This window comes from Augochlora pura, chromosome 10, assembly GCF_028453695.1.
Source record: "Augochlora pura isolate Apur16 chromosome 10, APUR_v2.2.1, whole genome shotgun sequence".
Classification (NCBI taxonomy): Eukaryota; Metazoa; Arthropoda; class Insecta; order Hymenoptera; family Halictidae; genus Augochlora; species Augochlora pura.
This window is the reverse complement of record NC_135781.1, coordinates 10,129,083-10,143,748: the sequence shown is the minus strand read 5'-3', so window position 1 is coordinate 10,143,748 and position 14,666 is coordinate 10,129,083. Positions and strand designations below refer to the sequence as shown.

Here is a 14,666-nt window from a genome sequence, read left to right as displayed (position 1 = left end):
CAACTGGTTTTGCAGTACACTGTGAACGACCGCGCGATTATAATGTGGTCGATAGAACGCAATTATGCATATACAATATACATATGAATGCAGAGAGAATACAATTATGCAAATTTATGTCACATCATTTTCAGTTAAAATTAATCTCGTTTGTATCGGCAGCCATGGCTGGAAACTCGTTCGTTTTAACAGATTAACCTCCAAATAGATTTCATTTCCAACTTTTTCAATTTCCCCTCATTTGCAATTTGCCAATTAGGAATAATCGAATCCTCTCTCGTATCTTTGCCGAATTTTCATGAAATTTCAAACAGCTACGATCCTTCTAGTTAGCTCTTGTCTCTTGCGATCGTAAACAATTTGGGCATTACATAAAAATCTACTTTTTTTTGTCTTATTTCCTGAGTATGACGTGTGCTCAACGCGCTGTGCTGAATAATTAGAAAATAATAATTAATCTACATAAATGATAAATAACTATTTTTTATCTTTTACTTAAAGATCCAAGTAACAGATAATTTATCATTGAAATAATCATTTAGTTAAATGAAGCCTAATTCTAGTTTACAATAGTACTACTTTATAAATGTTAACACAGGCAGATCAGCTGATAACAATCGAAAATCGTCGCGAATTCTTCCCGCATAGTTTTCCGTAGAACCATGGAGAAATCGAGAGACAATCGAAAAAGTTCGTGTTCTAATTACAAGTAAACAATTCGGCTGATTACACAAACCGACAAGCGCATTCACTGCGTTGGCGCGGAAAATTCGAAACGCGTGTGTGTGTGTTCCTGCGCTGGAAACCGCGGCAATGTAAACGCGGCTCTTCGCAAACAATAGGTGGCCCTTTATGATCGATGAATCCTAGCTCGCGATCGAGCAGCAGCATACTTTTCTGCGCTCGAAGTTGTCCACCCTCGAGCGTTTACTGTCCGCACCCACTGTCCCATTCTATTGTGAAGCAGCGGGCTGCACGACGCGTCACGCGTATCCGGATTAGCCCGACACGTTCGAACCATTCCCATGTAAAACACACCGGCGTGGATGCGCGCCACCCGACGGCGGCGTAATTTCACTTCGAGCCTAAAATACCGCGTTATCTGTGATCTTCGACTGACAACCGATGTCTGTATTCTTCGTCGATTAACCAGTTGGCTGTTTTTTTCTGACGCGTCTATTCGCGAAAACGGGTAGTCGCAATTTGCTGTTTAAATTGCTGGTTTCAGTGAAATCTAAAATAAATTCGTATAAAATGTTTTCAATGATTCGAGGCCAAAGCGAAACAAAACGGAAAAATTTTGTTTCTATTTAGAGGAAATAAATAAGTATGACGTTGATCTGTTGTATAGATACTTGAATGTATTTACTTATTCATAAAGTAATAAATAGCGGCCTTAAAGAAAATATAAAGTAAAACATTGAAAATAATCAAACTGTATAAAGGAAATTTCATAAAAGATTATAGCGATACATATTTTAGAAATCAAAAATTGATCACATTAAAACAATTGTTAGCGGTTTTATCGTGTCCCCGAGATTGAGTTTCATTGAAAAGTCTGTATGCAAATTCGATCGCGCGATATAGCTTCTTTAGTTAATGAAAGAAAGAGAAATGCAGGGATTAAAATTATACATCAGCGAAAAAAACAGTCTATACTTTTGTAGTTTACGAGAGGTGTATAATCCCTTCGGTTGCTTCAAAAGGTGCGATTATAGGACACGGTTGACGCTCGGCGGGTTTTAAGGTCGAGTATTAACCCATGGGACACCTGAAGTTTAAGTTCGTCACGGCACTCTCGCCACTTTTCATTTAATAAGGATACCTGCCCCTCCCCCCTTTCAGGGATTAAAATTACCATCCGATCCATTGTAATAAGTGCTTTCAACGGATTTACATTCGGTATTAGAACCCGCCGGATCCTGATTCCCTCGAGTTTAGTAAACACGAATGCTATTAGCTTTGCTTAACGCTTTCGAGAGACCAGGGAACGTTTTATCTAAAAATCGTGTTTCCCTAAATTGAGTTTAAATAGTTCTTAGGATGTTCTGGGTACAGTTAGCTGGCTCTTAGAAGACGTTTCCCCTGCAGAGGACGAAGCTTTTAGAAGCAGCAAAATGAAGTCACTTTGCAATCTTCCTCTTCGACGAATACACTGCGGATCTCGCTTCAGCGCATTTGCGTTTCGATTGCTTCCATCAATTTTCTCGCCTAGAGTCGACTGACTTCTGCATCCTCGATTGGCCTGCAGAATGTGTGTAAATCGCAACAGTGGAATCGCATGCCGACCCGCAGTTACTCCTGCGACGCAAATACGACCCCCTCAAAATTACTCCCTCGCAAATTGTATCCCGAAGGCTACCCGTTTGAGCACGGGGGACCTAATTCGACGCACGAGAGCACCGAGCGAGCGGCGAACCCCAAAAATCGCGGACACGAATCAACGTCACGGTAAGTCGCCGCCGATTTAGATGTTGGTCCACGATCCACTCGTTTCCCGCCTCTTCTTTCTGCTCGCCGTGCAGTATCTCGAACCGCTCGCATCTCCGCCGCCATAAGACTGTGAATCACGTGATGCGCTTCGTGGCAGCTCAATTACTCTCGCGGAACGAATCAAGCGTAAAGCTCCGTTTCCAGCAAAATTTCTATTTATTCGGATCGGTTTAAACTTCGGCCGCGCTTCTCGGTTCCGATCCGTTGCAAACTAGACAAATTATACGTCTGGTACGTGCACTTCGCACAGTTGCAGGAAGAGCTGCAAAAAAACGTCCCGTCGACGTGAAATCTAAGAACATTTCGTAGAGACGCGAGTGGTAATCCTAGTTTCTAATACGATTACTTATTTAATGCTCGTACGCTTTTAATCCTCGTTTCCTAGTTCCAAATGTAGTTTGAAATGGTTGAGTCTTCTCTGGATTGCGGTTTTATCGTGGATTGATCGTGTTATCACCTTTCAACAGTGCACGAGAATCAGTATAAAATAGTTTGTCTACACTTGCGATTCATTCTCATTCTTATATTGCGTGGTATTCATAAAATGTAAAAATTATTCGATTTACAAAGTGTACAAAATTATTCGATTTACAAAGTGTACAAAATTATTCGATTGTCAAAATGTAAGAATTAATTGTTTTGGCAAACGTGGGAATTGTTCGATTTCCAAGAATTATTCGGCGAGTCTGGCGGGTGAACGTGACCTCTAGTGCCACCTGGCAATTAGAGTGGCAGGGTTAATGCTAATCGAGGTAATAGAGTGTCGCGGAAATTGCAAAACTTAAGACAGTCGGTGCCGCGGCCGCAGCGGCATGAAAAGATTTCATTGAACCGTAACTCGAGACGGTGACACAATAGCGGAGGCATCCAGATTTGCGGTCTGCGCTTTGCGAAACGTAAGAAGGTGCTGGCAAGTGGGTGGACTGAGGAAAGAAGAGATGTCATGGATGAGGTGAATACACCCTTTGGACGCACACAATGAAACGAAGTTGCCTCGTGGCGAATGCCAAAAATATGAATTTATTTCAATCGTGATGGACGCGAACGAAAATGGAATCAACCGAATAGGTACAAATGAAATGTGACAAGCGGATAAAAATATGACACGTTTGCTGGAATTCAGAGTGACGTAGCTCGTGATTTTCTCTCGGACGAGCTCGAATGCTTCGAAGCACAATAATTGCGTAAATTTTAAAAAATACTCAGATAATCATTGTTGCAATGCGATCTAAATGGAAAGGATAGTGCCGTATTATCGCTGAGAAGGAGCATTAGGTGAATGCTTATGTTTTGACGTTATTGGCTTTAGTAACATTCCATTGGAAAGGCCGGTTAACGGATCAATTAAAATTTCAATTAATGTCCGGTGAAAGTTACGGTTACAAATTTAAAATATTATACACTTTCCTGTAATAGAAATTTTAGCGTATCGATTAATTAGACTAAAATCCGTAGATGGAGATAAAAAAGTGAAGGGAACTTCGCAATTTCCTCAGTCGGCTAAACTTCTTAACCTTCTCGTATATTATAGAACAAGGTTAATCGTCATTCAATAACGATCTCCTTCTCGTACTTCCCGTCGGATAATCTTTCCTCTTTTACAGCGAGTAATAGTAGTTAACTGATATTTTAGCGAACGTATCTGCTCGAAAAAAATTGCATACAGATTCTGGCTGAAACAACTGCATCGATTCTTTTTTTAAACTGGCTACAACGCGCCTTCGAACTACACGTGCAAACATTACTTTGAAAGGGCTGCATTCAACCAAATTCAGCCAAAAATTGTTTATCAAATTACATGTGAAACAGAAAATTCACGTTCCTCGTGTAGGAGTGATCGACGCATTTTCCGTCGGTCAGATAAAAGAATGCGTTATGCTCATTTCAATTCCGCTGCGTCCGTCGATGTTTTTAATCTGCTCTTGTGTAGGATAATGGCTTGCATTAAAACTCGTACGCGAAATGTTGATTTCAAAAAAACTGGCGTTCGATGCAGCGCGAATTGCGTCAACGGAATAATCCTACGCCTCGACGTTAACATTTAGACCGAGGTCGCGGAAAAATTCCATAATAAACAAATAAAATGTTTACGCGCTTTGAAACCGATATAAAAACTCTGACCAACAAAAGCGACTGCAAATCCAATCTGCGCGCATCTTCTGTCAATAAGTACTGTTCATTATTTACTAGTTCCTGAACTAGATCGTGCGCTGTTCGGACAACAACAGTTTCTTCATAATAATTATTTATATTCCTACATTCGACGTTTCAGTTCGTCTTGGCCTACAAATGTTCGGAACATTTTAACAATCGACGTATATACAGTGCGTTCAGAAAATCGTGGTATAACCGAGAAGCGATCGATTTCTCGCATAACACTGAGCAGAAATTATCGAATGAAATTTTGTTCATACAGGACTTCATTTCCGAGAAAATCGTGTTTAAAAATTCATTCGATACGCGTGCACTTAGATACAATGAGGTTTAACAAGCCGAATACACAAACTGAATTTTCTCGGAAATGAAGCTCCGTTCGAAATAATTTCATTCCATTTTTTTTATTCAGTTTTGTGCGAGGAATCGCTCCCTTCCCGGTTATAACACGATTTTCTGAACACCCTGTATTTATTTACGCAATTATTATGTAAATGTTGACATTTAAGAAATATAAGTCAGCTGTTTCTCTCGGGAATTTCTTAGCGACAAATAAGTGTTATTCAGTGGCTGCAATAAAAAAGAAAAGTATAATGTAAGAGGTTAAGAACGAAGAAGTGCTAATGAACGCAGTTGTAAAAGTAATGGTAGTGCGCAAGGGGTTAAAAATGGCGCTGTTCGACTAACAGCTAGCAGTTAGACCCTGCGAGTCCTCTCGAAGTCAATGCAGCTCTCGAATAACGATCGGCCGATCTTCCTGCCAAGTGCGATAGAGGGTACAGAGTGAAGTACAGTTAGGAGCGTTTATGGAACAAAAAGACCGGCGAGTCGCTGCTAATCTAAAAGGCCTTTTAAACGCCTCGGTTGGCCGGTGATAAGAAGTTCTCGGCGCGGTTACGCCGCAGAAACGAGGCAGAAACGAGGCAGAAACGCGGGGCAGAAACTGGTTCCCGGTTCGAAGCCGAGAACGATAGAACCCACGTATCTGTAACTGTGACTCACTAAATATAGAATTTATACGTAGACAAGCCGCCCGCGGACACGAGCGCGTCCCGCTTTGATGTCGGCGAACGGTGATTTACATATTCGAGGAATTGTAAATATTAAATGGCAGCGGATAGAGGGAGTGTGAAAATGAATAACCAGGACCATCGCGTCGCACCGCCAGACAAAGAGGAATGGTAATATTTACGCGAGGGAAGCAACAGTTGAGGCCGTGTACCGCGACGTAAATGTAAATCCTTTCGTCCGGGGGTCCCCATAAATATTTCCCGGTAAAAGATTAAGACCGTCCGTTGCAATCCGGATGGCCGTTCCGCGCCCGGTTACATGGTCGAGCGCAACCACCATGAGGAATTAGGGGGTTACACGCGTCCCTTGAATGGTCACGTAGCCGCTGCGTGCCGCGAATTGTGTATTACGACTGTGCGATACGCGAAACGCCCGACAGAGCCCTTCTGAACAGCCTAAAAATCCTCGGATCATCGCGTTATTGGAGCTAAGCGGGCAAATATTGGAGCGCCATTTCATATTTCTCCGCGGATCAATCGCGACGTTTCGAATTCCTACCGATGGACTAAAGTGGATATCTCAATTTTGGATCATGTCGCAATTCATGATCAGTTTCTATTTAATGAATTTATTATAAATATTGGGATTATACAGCAACCGTAAACAATATATCTTGAAATTATTTAAACGAAAAACAATACAAAGCAATACAAAAACGTAGAAGCAGCAAAATCCCGGATTTGGAACTGCAAACGCATCAAAAGAGGCAAAATAAAAATGAAAATGGAAATTTGCATAGAAGCCGCGGTTTATTAACCCTTCGCACTCGAATGGTGACTCTGAGGCACCACTAAAACTGTTCAATCGACTTTTGAAATAATTTTCATACTAACAAAGCGTAAGTTTAAAAAATTGTTAAAAGTGGAACCATTGATGTGAGTCGCAAGAATCAATTTGATGCGCACAAAAGTTTATCTCGTTAAATAGAATAGAAATATTATCAACCAGGAAAATGATTTCATATGTTCAGTAAAAATGGCTTCGAGTGCAAAGGGTTAATAACGCGTGTCTCCTTGCATTCTAGAACCATGTAAACACCGCAACTGCGCCGAAATCTACATGTCGAATGACGGTATCAATGACTAAACAACCATCGACATTGAAATTTGAAAAATGCAAAAGTGTTTAGGGAGTTGCACGCACAAGTCGGTCAGCAGTGATCGAATAGCAACAAGTAGAAGAGCAGTGATGTATCGCGAGCTTCTACGGGAACAGGTTGCGGAGTAGACGGTGAGATGCAGTCTTAGACCTCCAATGGCTAACCACCGGGAGGGTGCAATTTATACCGGAGTGAGTTGTGCACGCCGGTGCACCGCGGGCCTGCGATTTATGCATCCATACCTCCGAAAAATTTCCCTCGGCGGGCAATAAACCATCGGCCACGGTATTTCGCGGCATCGCATTGCAGTCGATTAACGCAAACACACGCTTATAATCATTGAATAAACACAGAGAGTTTATGGACTCGATAACTAACAATTTGACCCGACCAATTTGAGCAAATACAAACGCCAAAGTCACCGGATCGTGAATAGAATTGTTATACCTCCTAAGTGGAACTTTCGAAGCGGTTGCCTTCTGTAATCCAAGCGCCGCTACGCAATTAAACATTTTCTGGTATTCTCTACGCATGTTTGTTTTCCTGTTATTACGTTTCTGGCACGATTTTCTTGTAACTCGCGTGGATTTTTAGGAACCTACGGCGAATCATGTTGAAGAAGCGTGGCGTGAACGTTGAAACTAAGATTCGAGCGAGTTGTGTAATCAAGTTCTTGGAACGATGTACTGTGGCGTGAATAATTATAGAGTCGAGGCAACTTTTACATGATTAACGATATTCATAGAAAAACTTAACGAAATATAATATTCGTATATTTGTATATTATATTTTGTTCAGGTTTCACTTTAATATTAGCAACAATGAAAGTTACTTTAAGCTTTGAACTTTCTAAGTTACTTGTCTCGAACGTATGCACATGTTCTCTCAATATTATTTAGCAGAATATTCGATTGCACAGGAAAATAAAATTTTGTCTAATCTAGATCTAGCACGGAACATGACTATTAATATTCAATCGTCACGGTTAACTCGTTCAGAATGAAAACCAACGCACAGAACTGCACTTTGTTGAAGAATTAATAAGCTTGTCATTCTACGGTCTACATAACGATAGATCAGAATATATTGTTCATTTTGTCGCAGCATCGTAGTCTTCGATATTTAATGTTTCCGTGGAAAATATTTCTAGCACTTTCAGAAGCCCTTGACCGCAAAGGTTTAAAATTTTCATCTGGTTCGGCATTATTCTAAGGCCAAGAAAAAGATAATTTTCCCGTCACCGAAAATTGGTTTCATCCGATTGAATTCATTCGCCGTGTTCGCCGACCACCAAAAAGTTTCCAATCTGCCAGACAAAGAATCGAACGAAAGAAAATCCTCGCGACACGCGAAGCTCGTTAGACGGTCAAGTAGAAGGAGCGAACCATTAGAGAAACCCGTGGTCTTCCTTACGGAAGACAGTCGAACCTCCTGCGGTCAAGGGATCTAGCAGAGATCGGATTTAAAAGTGTAGGTGCGCCCGAGAGAGACTCCGCGTTCTCAAGCCTCGGGGAATGCAAAAGGGTGAAAAAGAAGATGACCGAGGGTTCGCAGGGCAACAGCCAAGCTCCGTGAGCCAGAGCAGAGGAAGAAGAAGAAGAAGAGAAGGAAGAAAGCTACGAAGAACAAGACCGAGATGAAAGAGAAGAAAAAGAAGGAGAGGGGCGGAGAGAGCACCAAGAAAAAGAAGACTATGATCGTCCTATAGCGATATACGGGAGTCGAGAGCGACTGCGAGCCTTCGGATAGCGTCGCCTACACTCGCGTGGGTGTTTTCTCAATGGAAATTTCAACGTTCGAATTTTCTTTGCCATTATTGTTGCTGGACGTTCGACAAATACATCGTCTCCCGTCTCCTTTTATCTTAAAACACACTGTGCCACTAATTCTAATTTAACTGTATATTCTTGAATGTTTCGAAAAATTTATAATAGTTTAAATAAATTATCTATATTTCTCTCTTTGTATTGGATACTTTTAAACAGTTCTTACTTTAATGGTTTGCTTTATGTGCCAAATAAGATTTTCGCAGGTACAAAGATTCATTACCTAAAAATTGAAAATATTTCAAAGTGTTGCCATTTTCTGGTTCATCAATATTTTTTGTTGGCCATAGTATCTACTTTAACTAAACTCCTGCTTAATCGGAGTAGTCGGTAAAATGTAGTTTACACTTAACAAAATTGAGTAGGGGCAATTTAAAATAGAAAGTGCTGTCTATTCAATTTCTGTTCCTTGCAATTGATGCAAATAGTTATTATGTTGCATACAAATCTGCAGTTTAATAATCTTTGTAAGTGTTCTTAAATATGATACAATAATTAATATATGTATAGTACCGCATTGCAGTGTATAGAAATATATCCAAACATGCATTGCAATATAATAATAATGCAGAGTGATATACGGAGTGAAATTCAGTCGCCGAAGAATGTTACAGTGTTTTCATGGAAAACATCCAGCAAACGACAGAAAAATACGATGTTTACGTGAGGCTATTTCTTACACCCGCGTACCTTATCAGCGAATCTTGGTGGCGGAAAGCGTATCGATTGAATCGAAGCAACATCAAACTTCGATATTCAAATGTGCGAAGTGGTATGCCATTTGTCGGATATTGTTCGATAGAACGTGTAAAGGTTCGGTCACTTTCACGGCGGAATTTCTTCCACCCTAATTCTTCCATAGAAGTTTCAGCATCGATGGTTCGCGTCCCACGCGCCACGGGTGCACCACCGTAAATAAGTTCCGGAGCTGCCTCCAATTAAGTGTCGAGCTATACTCATCGGAACGGACACAACATTACCGAAAATATCCTCTCGTGCTTCCGTCGATCAAGCGCGTTCGACGAAAAATTTCTTTCGACAGAAGCGGCAAACAAGTATTTCTAAGCACATTACGAGGCTTCGAGAGCGGCTTTTCCCGTATCTTACAAGACTATCAGCCTGATAATATTTTCCTGAATCAGTCGAGATCACGTTTAGAGAAGGAACAATTTCTTATATTTCTTACAATTCGAAATATTGTCGACATTTACTAAATAAACCAAAATTTAAAAAACAAAAGTAAGTGGGACACCTGACTTTTTCTCTTTACATTATTTCAGTAAATATTTCGAACAAAATTCTATTCTAGGAATTTACTCGAAATATTTCTCGAATAAAAGTTGATTCGATAAATTCATTCGAAATATTCCTATTATAATAAAATTGTATTCGAATAATATCCAACACTGGTTAAAAGACTACAGCGAAGTTTTCAGAGATAACATTAGGATCACTCTAGCTTTCGAAAGCATCATTGTTCCTGTATAAAAAAAAAAAGTTCCTACACGTTCTCCAATACTTTTTAAATGAAGCTGCAAGGTTTGACTTTGACATCGTTAGTAGGTTTCCCTGGAAAAGTTCGCAGAAGTTGCAGCGTTTCTCAAGGAAAGTGAAGCTAATCTCGAAATCTAGTTATAAATCCAGTAGTAAAAAAATTTAGGAACATTTCGAAAATCTTTCGCCGTCGCTCTCGGCTTAAGTGTGAATAATAAAAAGGAGCGAGATTACTGCTTGATACCGGGGGGTCTTATTGTCGGCCGTCGTAAAAGCATGAAATTGCATAAAAGTCCGCAGTCTAATTATGATTTATGGCTGCAATACTTTCGAGGATCAGTTTCAGGTAATAACGTTGATACCCTTTTTGTAACGTCTTCATCTCCGCTGGAAATATGACCGACCGCCAACAATTTCATCCGTTTAATACCACCTATAGGAAATAGGTTCGCGATGAAAATGAAAGGAAATACATTTTCCTACAATTATGAAACCCTCCGTTACGATTAAACGCTGCCCATATCAAATGATCTGTCTCTTTTATGCGATAACTTTTTCACGTTGTAAAACTATTCGCAACAACGTACGATGTTAACGTTTAATGTTAAATTTTCAGATATCTATATATTCGAATAAAGAATTGTTCGAGTAAAATATTCGGATAAATTTTTATTTGCGTCGAATAAAATGGTATTCGTTAGATTTCATCACTTATCCGAAGGAAATTTCTCAAAAACTCTGACAAACGCAAATTAAAATTAAGTTCAGTCATAAAAACACTAGCTGTATAAATTAATTTTGTGCACTTTCAGTGCTAGAAATGATTAAATTCTGCACGGTTAAAATAATATTGATCCGACGGATAAGGGATGAGAGCGAGTTCGGAGACGGCAAAGAAAAATTTGCTGTCATCCGTCGAGGGGCGGTCATCCATAAAAACTGAACGCCGTAATTTCGCAAATGCAGGACCCTCATTTGCAGCGAAGCGGCGCTATGAAATATTATCCGCGTTAATAAACACGATTCTGCATAATCCAACGCCGGGCCGAGTCTATTTGCCATCGGGACAATTACGCGAGCGACATCGCGAAGCGAAACCGGCTCGCGGCGAACAATACGAAACAATACGAAAGTTCCACGGGCCGATTAATTTCCACGATAACGCGGAGGAACGACGAGCAGCTTCATCGGCGATGCCGGCCGGCGTTAATTGCGAGATTAATCGATCCTGCCGCTTACGATGCGGAGTGGCCCTGTGTGCGTAAAGCGGCGCGACGCGCGCGCCGCGGCGAAGAGTAAATGGCGTGTCGTGCAAGGCCGTAAAATCTTCGCCAGGTGCACTGACCTGCCTCACAATGATTAAGGAGAATAAGCGCCGGTGCATCGGCCGAGTTTTGTCGCTCGTTGACGCGGCCGGTCCGCGGGAATATACATTACGTAAAAAGGAGAGAAAACACCAAAAATTTCTCAGTCTAAAGACTATTGAATGAGCTTGTGTTGAAAGAACTTTTTCTATGCGAGTAGCGCCTAGTTTGTATGTACGCAGTGTACTCAGTAGTTATGACGCTGAGTCCAATCGCGCGACCATCAACCATTGTGTTTACAACAGCTGTGTATGTCAGTCACCTTCGAGTGTGTTCTACGATTTTTAGAATGGAAAAAGCTGTCGATTAACCCTCGCCGTAGCGCGTCCGGGATCTATCGGATCTAGAGCGCGAGACCTGATCTGACCTTGAAGCCGTCTATTTAAAAAATTAAGTACGCTAAGATAATAGCAATAATGATAATACCAACAAAATTTTAGTCGAAAATATTTGCGTACATAAGGACCCAATACTTTCTGTTTTCTTTACAAGCTTCTAGTACTTTTATTACATAACGTAATATGCTTGCTGGGGAAAACGATTATTGTATCAGTTTCATCGGATTAGATAATCCGTGTAGACAAAGCAAATAGAGAAGGACGAGACTCGTTGCAATCAGGAAAGTTAAGTCATAGAAAGATATTAACGATTTAATAGCCTCCTAAGCCTCGTGCTCAAGTAATCATCAGTAGTTTAAAATCCATTTTGGTTTTGCACTTTTACTTGTGCTCTCTATTGCGCTCTCTAAACCGGAATATGATCCGAGATGTATATTAGAATTACAAATTACGGGGAGATGTATAATAGCAGTTTTCCTTGTAAATTGTTCGATAGATGGTAAAACATGCAAATCGGAGAGTTATATGCAACAATGTGGTTTCAGAATTTCAGAATTTAAAAACCGACTTAATTAAGCTCAAAGCTCTTTATTACGAATGCAGGAAGCGAGGAAAATTGAATTTGCTTTTTATCCGCGCATAATTTGGTCACAATGACCCAGTAAATACGGAATTGCGTAAAAAGTTTGTTTCATTTCATAACGCAAGGAGAATCTACTTAAAAATCATTCTAATTAATCCGATTTTATTAAATTGTCTTCAAACCGCTTATGGTTGTTTACTGCTATAAGAAACCGTACAAGAATAAGCACGTTTCTCTCTATCACTTCATCATGATCCATAATAAAATTTAAATACGAATTTCAATGAAATTATATGAAAATATATAATTTATACAAAAAATGTATGAGCACAGTTAGATTTACTTGTATAGTGAATTTTAGAATTATATTTATGAAAAATTAAATGTAACTTTATATAGAATTATATAAAAATATAAAATTTATAAATATAAGAGAATTCGAATCTATATATTCATAACAGATGTATACATAAATCCAAAATTTATGAATAAATTAAAATACATAAGTTATATGCGAGAATTAAAATGCATTTAAAACGAATTACATAAATTTCGTTGATGCGATGAAAATACTGTAACAAGTACGCAATTGTTTCTGATAAGCGCACAGAAATTTCTTTGAATTTCTGCGTTCGTCCGTGGCGCGCGGGTTCGGCAGCGAACGTGTTAAGAATCGTTCGCGATGCAAAATGCAGGCGAAGAGTGCTACGCGAGTGCATCGAATAATTAATGGCGGCGCTTTGTCGAGCAAGAGGTGCGTTGGGACTATGGAAACGGCCGCGCGATATGCAACGCGCGTACCCCTGACGTAATAAAGCATCCTTGCGTACGTTATTACTTTTTACATGGGAAAATATGTGGCCGCGGCGAAAGACTGTTTCGCGTCCCTGATGAAGCGGAAGACAATGCGTCATTGTGCGTCGATGCAAATAAGAACGAACGGTTCAACGGACTGGAGGGTGTTTCCGCGATGCACTTAAGGGGTTATTCCCCTTTCTCGGCCTATTTTCGAAGGTATACTTTGCTATTTTTTGAAACAATAAACTCGATCTACTTTCGTCATACTTCGATAAATTGGACCGCGAAACTTTATGCTAACTACGAATTGTGCATTCTTAATTGTTTTATGCTAAATACAAAGTGTTTTCTGCCTTCTATTACAAAATTGGTTTTGTACTGTTCTTAAATAGGTACCATACAAATATTATATTACATATGATTACGTAACCATATGTAATGTGATTACATGTGATTATAAATTGTTATTATAAACGTGGAATATAAGAGATTTCTAACAAAAGTTGAAATACAAATTTTTCACTATAATTGTATATCAAAAGATCATTATAAAATGAAAGTTTCACGTGACAATACAATATAGTGCATTACCGAGCGTATTATCTTGTTTGTTCGGTGAACATAACATTGCTTCAAAATGATACCGAAACAAGATATTTCAAGAAATTTGGATCCACGATTTCGAATTTAGATCAGAGCTGTTCAACAGGCCCCGTCAGCAAGAGCAAAGCTACGGGCGAGCGTCTTAGCGACGTGAAAAAAGAAAAAGCAATGGTTTACATTTCCTGCCAATCTTCCTCTCTCCCTCGCACGAATTGTTGTTATGGCTCATTCCATTTCACTAACTCTCGACATAACATACAGTCGCGATCTCTGTCACCGTCTTCAGTCAAATAATGTGCAGTTGCGGTGGGAAGTCCTACGGGGAGCTAAGAGAGGGCACGGTGACCTTCAGGGGTGGGATATAGAGGGTTGAAAATCGCTGCCCGTACTGGCAAGCTCTGTTGAACAACTCTGATTTTGTAGATCGATAATTCTGGTTCAGTACGGTGAGCTTTCAATATATGAATATATATCGAAAAAAAGACCTATACTTTACCCTCGGAGCAGAACTCTTGTAAACCTTGCAATTGACAGTTGCAGACTTATTTGTGTTTCGAAGCAGAACCTCTCGAGAATAACACAGGACTCACCTGAAATCAGAAAATGAATAACGGAGGTCAGCATTAAGCGAGATTACGAATTCAGTTACGTATAATTCAATTTCAAATGTTTACCAAATTCGATATCCTCAAATTGCATGGTACATATCATTGCCTACTTTTATTTACAAGTATTAAAAAGAAATATATTTCTTTAAAGATAAGGCAATATATTTATCCAATGATAACGCGGCACTCGACGAGCAAATAAGTAAAAGCGCCGTGTCGTGTGCATTGAGGCGAT

General features: G+C 39.9%; 1 protein-coding gene across 1 annotated transcript in view; it reads right to left on the bottom strand.

Annotated features, from left to right (window-relative positions):
- Nucleotides 1-14,666, bottom strand: part of Brat (tripartite motif-containing protein brain tumor) — a 106,296-nt gene that overhangs the window by 49,731 nt on the left and 41,899 nt on the right. Inside the window, exon 2 of the mRNA XM_078192929.1 lies at nucleotides 14,320-14,413. The gene's annotated coding sequence lies outside the window, so the exon portion shown is untranslated. The remainder of the gene's footprint in view (nucleotides 1-14,319; nucleotides 14,414-14,666) is intronic.